The 15,466-nt window shown below is 43.2% G+C and overlaps 1 protein-coding gene across 2 annotated transcripts in view; it reads left to right on the forward strand.

The window, feature by feature from the left end:
• Positions 1 to 392: 392 nt before the first annotated feature.
• The window catches only part of tbce (tubulin folding cofactor E), a 67,287-nt gene continuing 52,213 nt past the window's right edge, over positions 393 to 15,466 (forward strand). Inside the window, exon 1 of one of the 2 annotated variants that reach the window (XM_060852633.1) lies at positions 393 to 582. The gene's annotated coding sequence lies outside the window, so the exon portion shown is untranslated. The remainder of the gene's footprint in view (positions 583 to 15,466) is intronic. The other variant, XM_060852642.1, reaches the window with a different exon arrangement.

A 15,466-nucleotide genomic window follows, 5' to 3' on the forward strand; every position in this document is an offset into this window, starting at 1 on the left:
CTGAGGCGGTGCTTGGGGGGGGGGGGGGGGTTGGATGTGAATCTGGAGTTTGGGTGAAACCTACACTTTATTTTATAATAATCCTGGGAGGAAGGGGACTCTCACTCTGTGCTGCTCCTGTCCTGCCCACTCACTTCCCATCTACTAACCAACAATACTTCATTTGTTTATTGTTAGTTCTTTTGAAAAGTGTTTAAAGTTTGTTTCCTCTGCTGGAGGAAAATAAAGGAGCCTAAACTTTAAATGTATTTAAGGATAAAGCGCCTCAGGCGCCAGCAGGGGCCGCACCGCACACCTTCAGCCAGCAGAGGGCGCCGAACCAGGCCTCTCCGTCCCGGAAGTGATGTCACTCGGTTGCCTCACGGAATGTCTCCGACGCGGAAACCGCTGCGCTCTGACAGCAGTTCCGGCCGCGGGTTGCCCCTAGTGACCGTGACCGAGCAGGGCTGGAAGACGGCGACAAAAGGTTCTGTGTCGGCGCCGAAGCGGATAAAGAGGGAGAGGAGAGGGGGGGGTCTTCCTCTCGCCAACGCGGTCACGGGCGGGGTTTAAACACGGAGGCGGCAGAAGGGCCTGAGTGAGGTATGTCCTGAGTGTTCGCTGGCGCTGGCCCTGGGCAGAGGCGATGGGAATGCCCCACAGTGTCAGCCCTCAGGGCAGCAGCAGCAGGGAGGCAGTGTCCTCACCGTGAGGGAGGCTGCTCACCGGGGGGTGGGGGCACACAGGGTCCTCGCCGATCATCCATCCATCCCCATTCCACTCTGCAGCACTGGTGTAATCTGGTTTCCTGTGGCTCACTTCAGCTGCTCATCTCAGTAGCTGCTCCATGTCACCAGGGCTCCCACCCTCTCAGGCAGTGAGCTCTCTGTACCACCAGCATCTGCAAAGGGGGAAATAAAAATCCTCAAATCCGGGCTAAAGCTCTGTCCCTCGCCTTTAAAAACGTGATTCCTACTTCTTGACCCCTGTGCTTTGGAAGACTTCTCTTCTTCTTCGTGCCCCTCATCACTTTGTCCACTTCAGTCAGATCACCTCAGCCTTCTCTCTTTCAAGGAAAACAACCCCAGCCTATCTCAGAGCTAAATCATTCCAGCCCAAGTGACATTGTGGTACATCTCTTCTGCACCCTATCTCCCACACGGTTTGGTTGTTAAGGCTGGGTGTTGTATTAACAGTTTCAAATATGTATTGTTGAGGTTTTCCTGGGTATGAGTATTAAAGATTGGAGAACCAAGGAAAGTCGATGCAGTTAAGATACAGACGAACTGTGATCACTTTTAGTGGTGGAAGTGGGCTGAATGGCCATGTGTTCCCATTGGTTCCATAACAGTTGCAGGATCATCTTGTCAAATCCCATGGGTATGTGTTCCACAGCACCCCCTCTAGCCTTGAATCATTCCTACACTTGTCTTTAAGATCACAAGGCTTGGCAGCAAGGTTGGACATTCACTCCATCAAATCTACACCTCTGATCATCCTCAACTCACTTTGCTGCAGTTTCTTCATAACCCTTACTGGTTCAAAATTCCCTGGTCTTAGCCTTGAATTTATTTAATGTCTGAACCTCTACAGCCCTCTGTGATAAAGAATTTCACAAATTCACTACCCTCCCTGTCTTCAGCAGGTGAGCCCTTATTCTGAGATTATGCTCTATGATCCAAGATTCTCGCAAAAGGGGAAATGACCTTTCCAAATCGACCTCTCAAGTCCTCTATGTATGTTTCAATAATGTCACCACTTGGTCTTCTAAACTCCACTGTGTAGACCCAACCTATTGTACTCCCTTCCTCAGAGTGTAAGCCCCTAAGTAACCCCCCGCCCCAACACACACACACACACAAACTTTTCCCTAAATACGGGGACCAAAACTGTTCACAATATTCCAGGAATGGTCTCATTAATGTCTTGTATAACATGAGCAAGACTTTCCTGTTCTAATATCCATTCCCTTTGAAATAAAGACAAGCCTTCTGTTTGCCATCCGTATTGCCAGATGAACTTGTGTGTTGCCTTATTATGATTTATGCACAAGGACTCCCAAATTCCTCTGTGTTGTGGCTTTTTGCCATCTTTCTCCATTTAAACAACATTCAGTCCTTTATTCTTCCTGTTAAGATGCATGAGCAAACACATTCTGTCATGTTTCTGCCCACTCTTTTCAGCAATTTCTGTCTGCTGACTGTCATTTTCACCATTTGCCTTCACACCTTTTTTTTGTCTATTCTCAGTATAGCATATGTATTTTCCTCATCTAGGTAATTAATAAACATGTAAATAATGGCATTCCATAGGTTGACAGCCTGAAATTGTAAACTGCTAAACTGGGATAAGAGTGGCAAAGACATTGAAGATCTGCAAAATTCCAAATAGACACCACCAAATCATACTGCTTAAATTAATATTGAATCTTCCCTCTTCTTTAACCTTGCTGTAGTTTTCCTTTCCAGAGATCAGAATCTTAAACACAATTATATCTATCTTCTCACAGCCTGGAGACTACCTCTATTCTTTTCTATATTAAGCTCCTTTATGCAAAGAGCTGTACATTGCCTTTTACTCCATTGCTCTTTTGATTTTTTTAAGCCAGCATTTTGCCACTTCCTTCTGTTCAGTTCTCAGTTCTGTCTTCCCCCAGTGTACCTTTAACAGTAAATCTAAGGCTCTTTTCTAATCTGTTCTAATCCCACTTTCATTTGCCTCTGAATCAGAAGATTGTGATTGTAAGCTCTGCAATGGAGAGAGTGCCACCTTTCGGTTGACATGTTAATTCAAGTTTTTGACCACCCTTTCTAATGGTCTTAAGAAGCAAGTATTAAAGGAAGAGTTCTTCCCACATTCTGAACAATATCAGTGCTTCAGCCACGATCTCTAAACAGGTTATTTGCAGTTTAGATTTAGGTTTTGTTCTCCACGTGCAAGAGTACAGTGAAAATAAGAGTAAAGTGTACAACATCACCACACATGGTGCTACCTTTAGCTACAAAATAGCTCGGTACAAAATCTTAGTTACAGGAGTAGAAAAATAAAAGTAATAAAGTTTAAAAAGTCAAACATTACAGTCCTTTAAACCAGGGCTCTGCAGATGCTCCAAACTGAGCTTTTCCCAAGAGGGCTCATACTCCTCTGCATTTGTGGGAACTTTCAGTGGCAAAATCACTGCCATAATCCACTGCATATCAACATTCACTATGCCTCAGTTACTTCATGGCTTTGAAATGCATTATGATGTCCTAAGGTTCGGAAAGGAATGAAATAAATGCAAGTCATCTCTTTTAATTTAAAAGAAATTCTTCACTGATATTCTTTTGTCTTCAATTACTTTACACTCACCTTTGCCCCAAAACTTAAATGTTGATTAAAGTCATTTACCAGTCATTTAACAGTGGTTTTTCTATCACTTAAAAATGCTATGATCAAATGAATTACTAAAAAAAACCTACCAGAATTATTTTCTAATTATGGGGCTGCCATAGTATTAAAGGTTTGGATGGTGAGGAATTTGTTAAATGTGTTCAAGAAAATTTTATTTATCAATATGTAAATGTTCTTACTAGAGAAGGAGCAAATCTAATAACCAGGAGCAAAACCTCTTGGGTAACAAGACAGAGCAAGTAACTGAAGTGATAATAGGCGAACACTTTAGGTTTTTAATTTTTATGGAACGTTTGACCTTTTCCATAACTCTTTTAAGTTCTTAATTTGAATAAGGTAGATTTTAATGGTATGAGAGAAGAACTTTCTCAAGTCCACAGGTAAAAGGACAATTGACAAGTAGGAGGCTTTCAAAAGTGTGATAATGAGAGTTCAGAGACATTATGTTCCTGTTAGAGTGAAAGATAAGGCTGATAAGATTAGGAAACAATGGATGAACAAAGGTATTGAGGTTTGAGTCAAAAATAAAAAGAATCATATATTAGATAGAGAATTGATCAAATGAATCACTGAAAGAATAGAAAGAGTGTATGGAATTCTTAAAAGGGAAATCAGGAAGGCAAAGAGGGGGTATGAGATAAGGTTAAGGATAATCCAAAGAGATTCTACAAATACATTGAACAAAGGATCAACTATAGAGACTAGGGCCCCGTAAAAACTAATTAAATCATCTTTGTGTTGAACCTCAGGAGATGGGAGAGCTATTAAATGAATATTCCACGTCACTTTTTACTGTGATGAAGGAAATGGAGGTTGGAAGACTCAGAAATAAATATTGATGTTTTGAAAACAGTTCACATCTTAGAAGAGGAAATGCTGGAAGTCTTAGTAAACAAAAAGGCAGATAAGTGTACCCCAAGACATTGTGGGAAGTTAGGGAGGAAATTGCAGGTGCCCTAGCTGAAATGTTTGTATCATCTATGAACACAGATGAGGTGCTTGAGGACGGGAGGGTGGCTAATGTTGTACTTTTTAATTGTAAGAGGAAGCCTGGGAATTATAGACCTGTGAGTCTGACATTTTGACAGTGGGTAAATTGTTGGAGGGGATTCTGAAAGATAGGGTTTACATGCTTTGAAGAGACAAAGAATGATTGGGGATAGTCAGCATGGTTTTATACAAGGCAAATCATGTCTCAGACTTGACTGAGTTTTTTGAGGAAGTAATCAAAAAGCTTGATGAGGGCAGAGGGGTAGTTGTTGATTACTTGGACTCTGATAATGCCTTTGACAAGGTTCTGTATGGTAGACTAATTGGTAAAATTAGAACACGTTATTCAGGGTGAGTTTGCCAACTGGATACAGAATTGTCTTCATGGTATGAGAATGGGCGTTGGAGGAAGGTTGCTTTTTTGGACTGGAGCCTCTGACCAACAGTGTTCCACAGGGATTGCTACTGGGTTTCCTTTTGTTTGTCATTTATTTAAATGATTTGGATGACAGTATAGGAGATATGGTTAGTAAGTTTGGGGATGACACAAAAATTGGTGGTGTTGTAGACAGTGAAGAAGGTTATCTAAGATTACAAAGGGATCTTGATCAGTTGGGTTAATGGTCTGAGAAGGGGCAGATGGAGTTTAATTTGGATAAATTAATGGTGTTGTAGAACAGAGAGACCTGGGGGGTTCAGGAACATAATTCTTTGAAATTTGCATCACGGGTATAAAGGGGGGTTAAGAAGGTGTTTAGCATTCTTGCCTTCGTTGCTCAGCCCATTGAGTATAGGAGTTGGAATGTCATGTTGAGATTGTACAGGATGTTGGTGAGGCCATTTTTGGAATACTGTGTGCAGTTCTGGTGGCCCTGTTATAGAAAGGATAATATTAAACTGGAGAGGGTTCAGAAACACTTACCAGCATGGTGCTGGGAATGGAGGGTTAGAGTTATAAAAATAGGCTGGATACGCTGGGACTTTTTTCTCTGGGCTGTATAGACCTTTATAAAATCATGAAGGATGAAAATAAGCTGTCCCTGTTGCACAGAAGGAAAGGAGGGAAAGGAGGAGAGGGTTAGTCATTGGGGACTCAATAGTTAGAGGGTCAGATAGAAGGTTTGTTGGGAATGACCGAGACTCACGGTTGGTGTGTTGCCTCCCAGGTACCAGGGTCCGTGATGTCTCGGATCGTATTTTTGGGATCCTGAAGGGAGAGGGTGACCAGCCTCAAGTCGTTGTCCATGTCGGTACCAATGACATCGGTAGAAAGAGGGATAGGGATGTAAGGCAGGATTTCAGGGAGCTAGGGTGGAAGCTGAGAGCTAGAACAAATAGAGTTGTTATCTCTGGTTTGTTACCCGTGCCACGTGATAACGAGGCAAGGAATAGGGAGAGATATCAGCTGAACACATGGCTGCAAGGATGGTGTAGGGGGGAGGGTTTCAGGTACTTGGATAATTGGGGCTCATTCTGGGGAAGGTGGGACTTGTACAAACAGAACTGTCTCCACTTGAAACAGTGGGGTACCAATATCCTGGGTGGGAAATTTGCTGGTGCTATTCAGGTGGGTTTAAACTAGCTCAGCAGGGGGTGGGAACCTGAGGTGTAGTTGCAGTGCACAGGAGGATGAGAGTAGGGAAGACAGAGACAGGATTCATGGTCCCAGGAGTGTGCTGGCAGACAGCAAGCTGGTTTGAAGTGTGTCTACTTCAACGCCAGAAGTATCCAAAATAAGGTAGGTGAGCTTGCAGCATGTGTAGGTACCTGGGACTTCGATGTTGTGCACATTTCGGAGACATGGATAGAGCAGGGTGAGGAATGGATGTTGCAGGTTCCAGGGTTTAGATCTTTCATTAAGAACAGGCAAGGTGGTAAAAGAGGGGGAGGTGTGGCCTTGTTAGTCAAGGACAGTATAACGGTGGTTGAAAGAACTTTTGACGATGATTCATTTACTGAAGTAGTGTGGGCTGAGATTAGAAACAGGAGAGGGCAGGTCACACTGCTTGGAGTTTTTTTAGAGGCTTCTGCAGAGTTCCAGGGAGGTGGAAGAGACGATTGGCAAAATTATTCTGGGTAGGAGTGAAAGGAACAGGGTGGTCATTACGGGGAACTTTAACGTCCCCAGCATTGACTGGAAATGTTATATTCCTGATGAAGGGCTTTTGCCCAAAACGTCGATTTTCGTGCTTCTTAGATGCTGCCTGACTTGCTGTGCTTTTCCAGCACCACTCTAATCTAGACTCTGGAAATGCTTTAACTCTAGTACGTCAGATGGGTCAGTTTTTGTCCAGTGTGTACAGGAGGTTTTCCTGACACAGTATGTCGAAGGGCTGATGAGAAGAAAGGCCACACTGGATCTGGTACTTGGTAATGAACCAGGCCAGGTGTTTGATTGAGTTGTAGGTGTGCACTTTGGAGAGAGTGACCATAATTCAGTTACGTTTAGTTTAGCAATGGAAAGGGATAGGTACGTGCCACAGGTCAAGAGTTATCGATGGGGCAAGGGCAATTATAATGTGATTAGGCAAGAATAGATGGTGACATCTTGCAAAATGTTCAGATTACAGAGGAGGAAGTGCTGGATGTCTTGAAACAGTTAAGGTTGGTTAAATCCCCAGGACCTGATCAGGTGTACCCGAGAACTCTTTGGGAAGCTAGAGAAGTGATTGCTGGGCCTCTTGCTGAGATATGTGTATCGTCGATAGTCACAGGTGAGGTGCCACGTTTAAGAAGGGCGGTAAGGACAAGCCAGGGAACTATAGACCAGTGAGTCTGACGTCAGTGGTGGGCAAGTTGTTGGAGGGAATCCTGAGGGACAGGATGTACATGTATTTGAAAAGGCAAGGACTGATTCGGGATAGTCAACATGGCTTTGTGCATGGGAAATCATGTCTCACAAACTTGATTGAGTTTTTTGAAGAAGTAACAAAGAGGATAGATGAGGGCAGAGCAGTAGATGTGATCGATATGGACTTCAGTAAGGTGTGCGACAAGGTTCCCCATGGGAGACTGATTAGCAAGGTTAGATCTCATGGAATACAGGGAGAACTAACCATGTGGATACAGAACTGGCTCAAAGGTAAAAGACAGAGGGTGGTGGTGGAGGGTTGTTTTTCAGACTGGAGGCCTGTGACCAGTGGAGTGCTACAGGGATCGGTGCTGGGCCCTCTACTTTTTGTCATTTACATAAATGATTTGGATGCGAGCATAAGAGGTACAGTTAGTAAGTTTGCAGATGACACCAAAATTGGAGGTGTAGTGGACAACGAAGAGGGTTACCTCAGATTACAACAGAATCTGGACTAGATGGGCCAATGGGCTGAGAAGTGGCAGATGGAGTTTAATTCGGATAAATGCGAGGTGATAGGACAGTGAAGAAGGCGATTGGCATGCTTTCCTTTGTTGGTCAGAGTATTGAGTACAGGAGTTGGGAGATCATGTTGCAGCTGTACAGGACATTGGTTAGGCCACTGTTGGAATATTACATGCAATTCTGGTGTCCTTCCTATCGGAAAGATGTTGTGAAACTTGAAAGGGTTCAGAAAAGATTTACAAGGATATTGCCAGGGTTGGAGGATCTGAGCTACAGGGAGAGGCTGGGGCTGTTTTCCCGGGAGCGTCGGAGGCTGAGGGGTGACCTTATAGAGATTTACAAAATTATGAGGGGCATGGATAGGATAAATAGGTAAAGTCTTTTCCCTGGGGTTGGGAAGTCCAGAACTAGAGGGCATAGGTTTAGGGTGAGAAGGGAAAGATATAAAAGAGACCTAAGGGGCAACTTTTTCACGCAGAGGGTGGTACGCGTATGGAATGAGCTGCCAGAGGAAGTGGTGGAGGCTGGTACAATTGCAACATTTAAGAGGCATTTGGATGGGTATATGAATAGGAAGGGTTTGGAGGGATATGGGCCAAGTGCTGGCAGGTGGGACTAGATTGGGTTGGGATATCTGGTCGGCATGGACGGGTTGGATCGAAGGGTCTGTTTCCGTGCTGTACATCTCTATGACTCTATAATTAGGATACATAGAATGGGGTAGCAAAATGCAGGGGATGCAGACAATGGAAATGTGGAGCTGGTTTAAGGAACAGATATTGCGTGTCCTTGATAGGTTTGTCTCTGTTGGGCAGGGAGGAAGTGATAAGATAAGGGAATCGTGGTTTACTACAGAAATTGCATCTCTTGTTAGGAAGGAGGAGGAGGCTTATGTGTTGATGAGGCAAGATGGTTCAGATGAGGCAATGGGGAGTTACAGATAAGCTAGGAAGGATTTAAAGAGAGTTGAGAAGAGCAAAGAGAGGACACGAACAATCTTTAGCAAATAGAATAAAAGAGAACCCTAAAGCTTTCATTAGGTATGTGAGGAATAAAAGGATGACTAGAGTAGGAATAGGGCCAGTCAAAGACAGAAGTGGGAAGTTGAATGTGGACCCTGTGGAGTTCGGAGAGGTGCTAAGCGAACATTTCTCATCGGTTTTCACTCAAGAAAAGTGGGTGGCACGGTGGCACAGTGGTTAGCACTACTGCCTCACAGCGCCTGTAGACCCGGGTTCAATTCCCGACTCAGGCGACTGTGTGGAGTTTGCACGTTCTCCCCGTGTCTGCGTGGGTTTCCTCCGGGTGCTCCGGTTTCCTCCCACAGTCCAAAGATGTGCGGGTCAGGTGAATTGGCCAAGCTAAATTGCCCGTAGTGTTAGGTAGGGGGTAAATGTAGGGGTATGGGTGGGTTGCGCTTCGGCGGGTCGGTGTGGACTTGTTGGGCCGAAGGGCCTGTTTCCACACTGTAAGTCTAATCTAATCTAAGAAAAAAGGAGAATATTGTAGAGGAGAATAATGAGGTACAAGATTTTAGACTGGAAAGGATCAAGGTTAGTTACGCACAGGTGTTATCAATTCTAGAAGGAGTGAAAGTAGTCAAGTCCTCTGGGCCAGATGGGATTTAACCGAGGATTCTCTGGGAAGCTCGGGAGGAGATAGCAAAGCCTTTGGCTTTGATCTTTGAGTCGTCATTGTCCACAGGTTTAGTACCAGAAGACTGGAGGATTGCAAATGTTGTACTCTTGTTCAAGAAGGGCAGTAGAGATGAAGTTTAGACCAGTGAGCCTGACTTTTGTTGTAGGATTATAAGAGATAAGATTTATAATCATCTCGCAAGCAACAATTTGATTTCAGATAGTCAATATGGGATTGAGGGTGATTGGATAACAGTTTGGATTAGAAACTGGCTTTCTGAAAGAAAGTGGTGGTTGATGAAAAATATTCAGCTTGGAGTCTGGTTACGAGTGGTGTGTCACAAGGATCTGTTTTGGGATCACTGCTGTTTGTCATGTTTATAAATGACTTAGACATAGGCATGGGTGGATGGATTAGTAAATTTGCAGATGACACTAAAGTCGGTGGAGTAGTGGACAGTTTGGAAGAATGTTACAGGTTGCAGCGGGACTTGGATAAACTGCAAAATTGGGTGAGAGGTGGCAAATGGAGTTCAGTGCAGCTAAATGTGAGATGATGCACTTTGGGAAGAATAACAGTAAGGCAGAGTACTGAGTCAATGGAAAGATTAGTGGGCGGCACGGTGGGCACAGTGGTTGGTACTGCTGTCTCACAGTGCCTGAGATCCGGGTTCAATTCCCAACTCAGGCGACTGACTGTGTGGAGTTTGCACGTTCTCCCCGTGTCTGCGTGGGTTTCCTCCGGGTGCTCCGGTTTCCTCCCACAGTCCAAAGATGTGCGGGTCAGGTGAATTGGCCATGCTAAATTGCCCGTAGTGTTAGTTAAGGGGTAAATGTAGGGGTATGGGTGGGTTGCGCTTCGGCGGGTCGGTGTGGACTTGTTGCGCCGAAGGGCCTGTTTCCACACTGTAAGTAATCTAATCTAATCTAATATTCTTGGTAGTGTGGATGTGCAGAGGGATCTTGGAGTCCACGTGCATAGATCCCTGAAAGCTGCCACCCAGATGGAAAGTGCTGTTAAGAAGGCATACAGTGTGTTAGGACGCTAATGCTGCCACACTTGGAATATTGTGTACAGTTCCAGTGGCCATATTTCGGGAAGGATGTGGATGCATTGGAAAAGGTGCAGAGGAGATTTACCAGGATGTTGCCTGTTCTGGAGGGAAGGCCTTATGAGGAAAGGCTGTGAGACTGGGGTCTGTTCTGATTGGAAAGACGAAGGCTAAGAGGAGATTTGATAGAGACATATAAGATGATCAGAGGATTAGATAGGGTGGACAGTGGAAGTCTTTTTCCCAGGATGATGACGTCAGTTTGTACGAGGGGGTATAACTACAAATTGAGGGGTGTTAAATTTAAGACAGATGTCAGAGGCAGGTTCTTTACTCAGAGAGTGGTCAGGGCGTGGAATGTCCTGCCTGCCAATGTAGTCAACTCAGCCACGTTAGGGAGATTTAAACAGTCCTTGAATAAGCACATGGATGATGATGGGATAGTGTAGGGGGACGAGCTGAAAATAGTTCACAGGTCAGCGCAACATCGAGGGTCGAAGGGCCTGTTCTGCGCTGTATTGTTCTATGTTCTTAGCTTAATAGCTTTTCCTGAGGATGGGGTGTTCAAAACTCAGGGGTATATTTTTAAGGTGAGAGGACCAAGATTTAAAAAGGGCTTGTGAGGCAACTTCTTTACACTGAGAGTGGTTAGTGTGTGGAATGAACTGCCAGAGAACGTGGTAAATGCGGTGCAGTTCCAGCATTGAAAAGATGTTTGGATAAGTACATGAATGGGAAAGGTTTGGAGGGATATGGGCCCAACACGGGCAGGTGGAACTAATTTAGTTTGGAAACATGGTTGGCATGGACTAGTTGGACCAAAGGGTCAGTTTCTGTGCTGTATGACTCTATAAATTCCTTAATTTAATTCTCATCCAATTACTGGGCTTCCAGCAACCCACTTGAACTAGAATGAAGGTCTGTACCTTTCCTGTCACTCGTTTGGAGAAGTTGTTAGAACTGATTGGCTGTGAGAAATTGACTTCACATTTCAAATTTTTCATCTCCAGGCTCTAAACTCAGAACATCTAATCTCAGTGAGAGATTTGGATCTTAATGTCTGGAACTCATCGGTCCACCTTGTGCTATTCCCTATTCACAGTTATCCATCACCTCTCCACTTTGACCTCACTCATTGATTTATTCTGAATTTGCCAGGCTACAAGAGCATTCTAGTGCAATATCAGTCATATTTGTCAACATATTCAACCCCATTATACCCACAACAGAACCTTTCATCCTATTAGCTACTCTACCATTGCTAATACAGACTTCTCCCACAGTGCAGCCATACCTGAGAATACCACTGTAATGTTTTAGTTATGATATTGCCATCTTTTGTTCTTTACCATGCATGTTTTATCTCTAATCTTAATGACTAGCAAACACAATCATTTAATTAATTCAGGTTGATAAGATAAAACAGAAGATAAAGTGTTTTGCATTGGTGCCAATTATAACTCATACTTAGGGAATCACATGCCTCTTAGCTGCTTAGGCCACCTTTAGCAAGACCAAGTCAAAGTTGCCTCCAATATGTTGTTTCTTTTATAGGCTGATTCGATTATTCCACACCCCCATCTGCTCTCAAAGCCTTTCACCCATTAGCTTAAGAATCTTCATTAAAAGATATTCAAGGACTCTGCTTCCATTGCCTTTGAAAAAGGAAGTGCTCAAGACCCAGAATCCTCTGAGGAAAAAAAGTTCTGCACATCTCTTTCTTACATAGGTGACCTCTAGTTCCTGATTCTGTCAGAAGATGTTCTCTCTACATCTGCCATCAAGATCCTTCAGCATCTTGTATGTCTCGATCTCTTCTTAATCTTCTAAACTCCAAAGATATAAGCCTAGCCTGTCCGACCTTTCCTCATAAGATAATCTGCCTGTTCCAGCTATTAGTCTTATAAATCTTCTCTGAACTATTCCCAATGCTTTTACATTCTTCCTTTAATAAGGTAACCAGTACCTTACAGAGTACTCCAAATTCCTTTATTTTTGCTGGGCCAGACTCCTGCAATTCCCTCCTTAATGGCATCCTGGGTCTACCGACATGAACTGAAGCAGTTCAAGAAGGGAGCTCACTACCACAAGGGCAGTGAGGGACTGCAATAAATGCTGGCCAGTGGTGATGCTCACTTCCCACAAATGAATGAAAACAAAATTTAATATCAGTGATGTACAACTGAAGTATAACTTCCCTAATTTTGTACTCCGTTTATTTTGTAATAAACAATAAGCTTTATATTAAGTCTAATTAGTTGCTGTATCTGCATACTGTTTCCCCCCCCACTGAGTCATTTACTAAAAAATCAGATTGTTCTGTGTTTCAGAGGTGTGCAATCTCTTAACCAATTTGATAATTGTCAAGATGGACAATTCTGTATTTTCCCATATTATACTCCATTTGCCAAATCTATGTCAACTCTAAATCTATTTGAATCACTTTATGACCTCCTTATTTCCTCTTCACAACTTAATTTCCTACAGCAAATTTGGTAACCACTTGCATAAATTAAAAAGTTGAGGCCTCAGGACTGCAATGGCCCACCATTTGATATATCTTGCTAATTAGAAAATGAGTCATTTATGCCTACTGTTTTCTGTATTTTCCACAATAATGTTTGCAATACCTTATCAAATGTCATTTTAAATTTGTACATCCACTTGTTCCTTTTATTCACAGCCCATCTTACTCGATGAATTTCAATAAGTTGTTTAAATAGGATTTTCCTTTCACAAAACCATGTTGATTTTGCACCGTTTCCCTACTATTACATCTTCAACAGAAGCTTCTAATCTTTCCTATGATAGCTGTATTTCTAGCTAGTGTTCTCTCATACTCTTTAATTTTTCCCTCCTTATGTTTGTCAAACTTTGTGGTTTTTGATCTGTAGAATTTTCTGAACTGCCACCCATAATTTCATTATATGCATTTTTCTTCAAGTTTGATGCTATCTTTAACTTTTTTTTAGTTAATGTCCTAGCTGGTGTACTGTCTTCAGTTCTAGTTAACACACTTTAGGAAAGATGTTTTTATGACTATGTTGAGGTATTAGAGCAGATGCAGACAAGTAGAGTCATTTCTACCATATATAACTGACACAGTAAAACAAAAAGAGACAGCGTTCCTCCAGACCTACGTGGACAGCACAAACTACACAATCATACAAAGGGTGACATAAAATGCATAAGAAATGCAAAACACGCAAATTGCAGTGTAGTGAAAGAATGATAATTAATAGACATTGTTCTAGCAGCAATTCAAAATAGTGCAAAGAATTTGGGATGGAAAACAGTCCAATCATACAGTGTTAAGGAGCCTGATGGCTTGGGGGAAGATACTGTTCGACAGCCTGGCCATGAGAGACTGTATGCTCCGATATCTTCTGCCAAATGGCAGGACGGAGAAGAGTTTGAGCGAGGAGCGTATGGGGTCTTCCACAATGCTGTTAGCCTTTTTGGTGCAGAGTGTGGTGTAAATGTCTGTAATGGAGGGAAAGAGACCCCGATGATCTTCTTGCTGTCCTCACTATCCGTTGTAGGCTTTTGCAATCTGAGACGGTGCAACTCCCCAACCAGGCAGTGACGCAGCAGCTCAGAGTACTCTCAATGAACCCTCTATAGAATGTGGTGAGGATAGGGAGGTGGGCTTTCCTCAGTCTACCCAGAAAGCAGGGGCACTGCTGGGCTTCCTTGGCAAAGCAGCTGGTGTTGAGGAACCAGGTGAGACTCTCTGCCAGGTGGACATCAAGAAATTTGATGCTGTTCACAATCTCCATGGGGCAGCCATCTGTATTCGAGGAAGTGTGGTCACTCCGCGCTCTCCTGAAGTTAACAACCATCTCTTTTGTTTTGTCCACATTCAGAGAAATCAAGGTTGTTCTCCTTAAAAGGCATGAACTTAATGAGCCAAATATTATAATGGTTTTACAAGAAGATTAAGCAGAAATGTTTTGTCCCTAAATTATGAGTAGTAGATAGGGAGAGTGTTTCCCTGGCAGGAGATTCAGTAATCACGAAACAAAGGAGTAAAGATATTAACAAAATGCCAGCAGGGAGATTAAGACAAACCTACTAAGGCAGTAAATTGTTACAATCTAGAATACAGTGCCTGATATAGGGTAATGAAAGCAAATTCGAAACAACTTTCGAAAGGTCATTCGAAGGTGTTCGACAAAGTTCCTCATGGTAGACTGTTTAGCAAGGTTAGATCACATTGGAATATAGGGAGAACTAGCCATATGGATCCAGAACTGGCTCAAAGTTGGAAGAAAGAGGGTGGTGGTGGAGGGTTGCTTTTCAGACTGGAGGCCTGTGACCAGCGGTGTGCCCAAAGGATCAGTGCTAGGTCACTGTCATTTATATAAATGATTTGGATGTGAACATAGGTATGGTTAGTAAGTTTGCAGTTGACACCAAAATTGGAGGTGTAGCGGACAGCAGAAAAGGTTACCTCAGTACAACGGGACCTTGATCAGGTTGGATAAGGAGTGGCAGGTGGAATTTAATTTGATAAATGTGAGGTGCTGCACCTTAGAAAGACAAATCAGAGCAGGACTTAGACACTTAATGGTCAGGTCCTGGGGAGTGTTGCTGAACAAAGCGACCTTGGAGTGCAGGTTCATAGTTCTTTAAAAGTGGAATCGTAGGTAAACAAAATAGTGAAGAATGTCTTTGGTATGTTTTATTGGTTAATGCATTAAGTAAAGGAGTTGGGAGGTCATTTTGTGGCTGTACTTAACATTGGTTAGGCCACTTATGGAATACTGTGTTCAGCTCTGTTCTCCCAAATATAGGAAAGATGTTGCGAAACGAAAGGGTTCAGAAAAGTTTACAAAGTTGTTGCCAGAGTTGGTGGGTTTGAGCCATAGGAGGAAGTTGAATAGGTTAGGGCTACATTCCTCGGAGTGTCAGAGGCTGAGGATTGACCTTATGGAGGTTTACAAAATTGTGAGGGGCATGGATAGGGTGAATAGCCAAGGTCTTTTCCCAGAGGTTGGAGAGTCCAAACCAAGAGGGCATAGGTTAAGGTGAGAGGGGAAAGTTTTAAAAAGGACCCAAGGGGCAGGATTTTCACGTAGGTGATGGTATGTCTATGG

The sequence above is a fragment of the Hemiscyllium ocellatum genome, chromosome 3 (genome assembly GCF_020745735.1).
Source record: "Hemiscyllium ocellatum isolate sHemOce1 chromosome 3, sHemOce1.pat.X.cur, whole genome shotgun sequence".
In the NCBI taxonomy this organism is placed as follows: Eukaryota; Metazoa; Chordata; class Chondrichthyes; order Orectolobiformes; family Hemiscylliidae; genus Hemiscyllium; species Hemiscyllium ocellatum.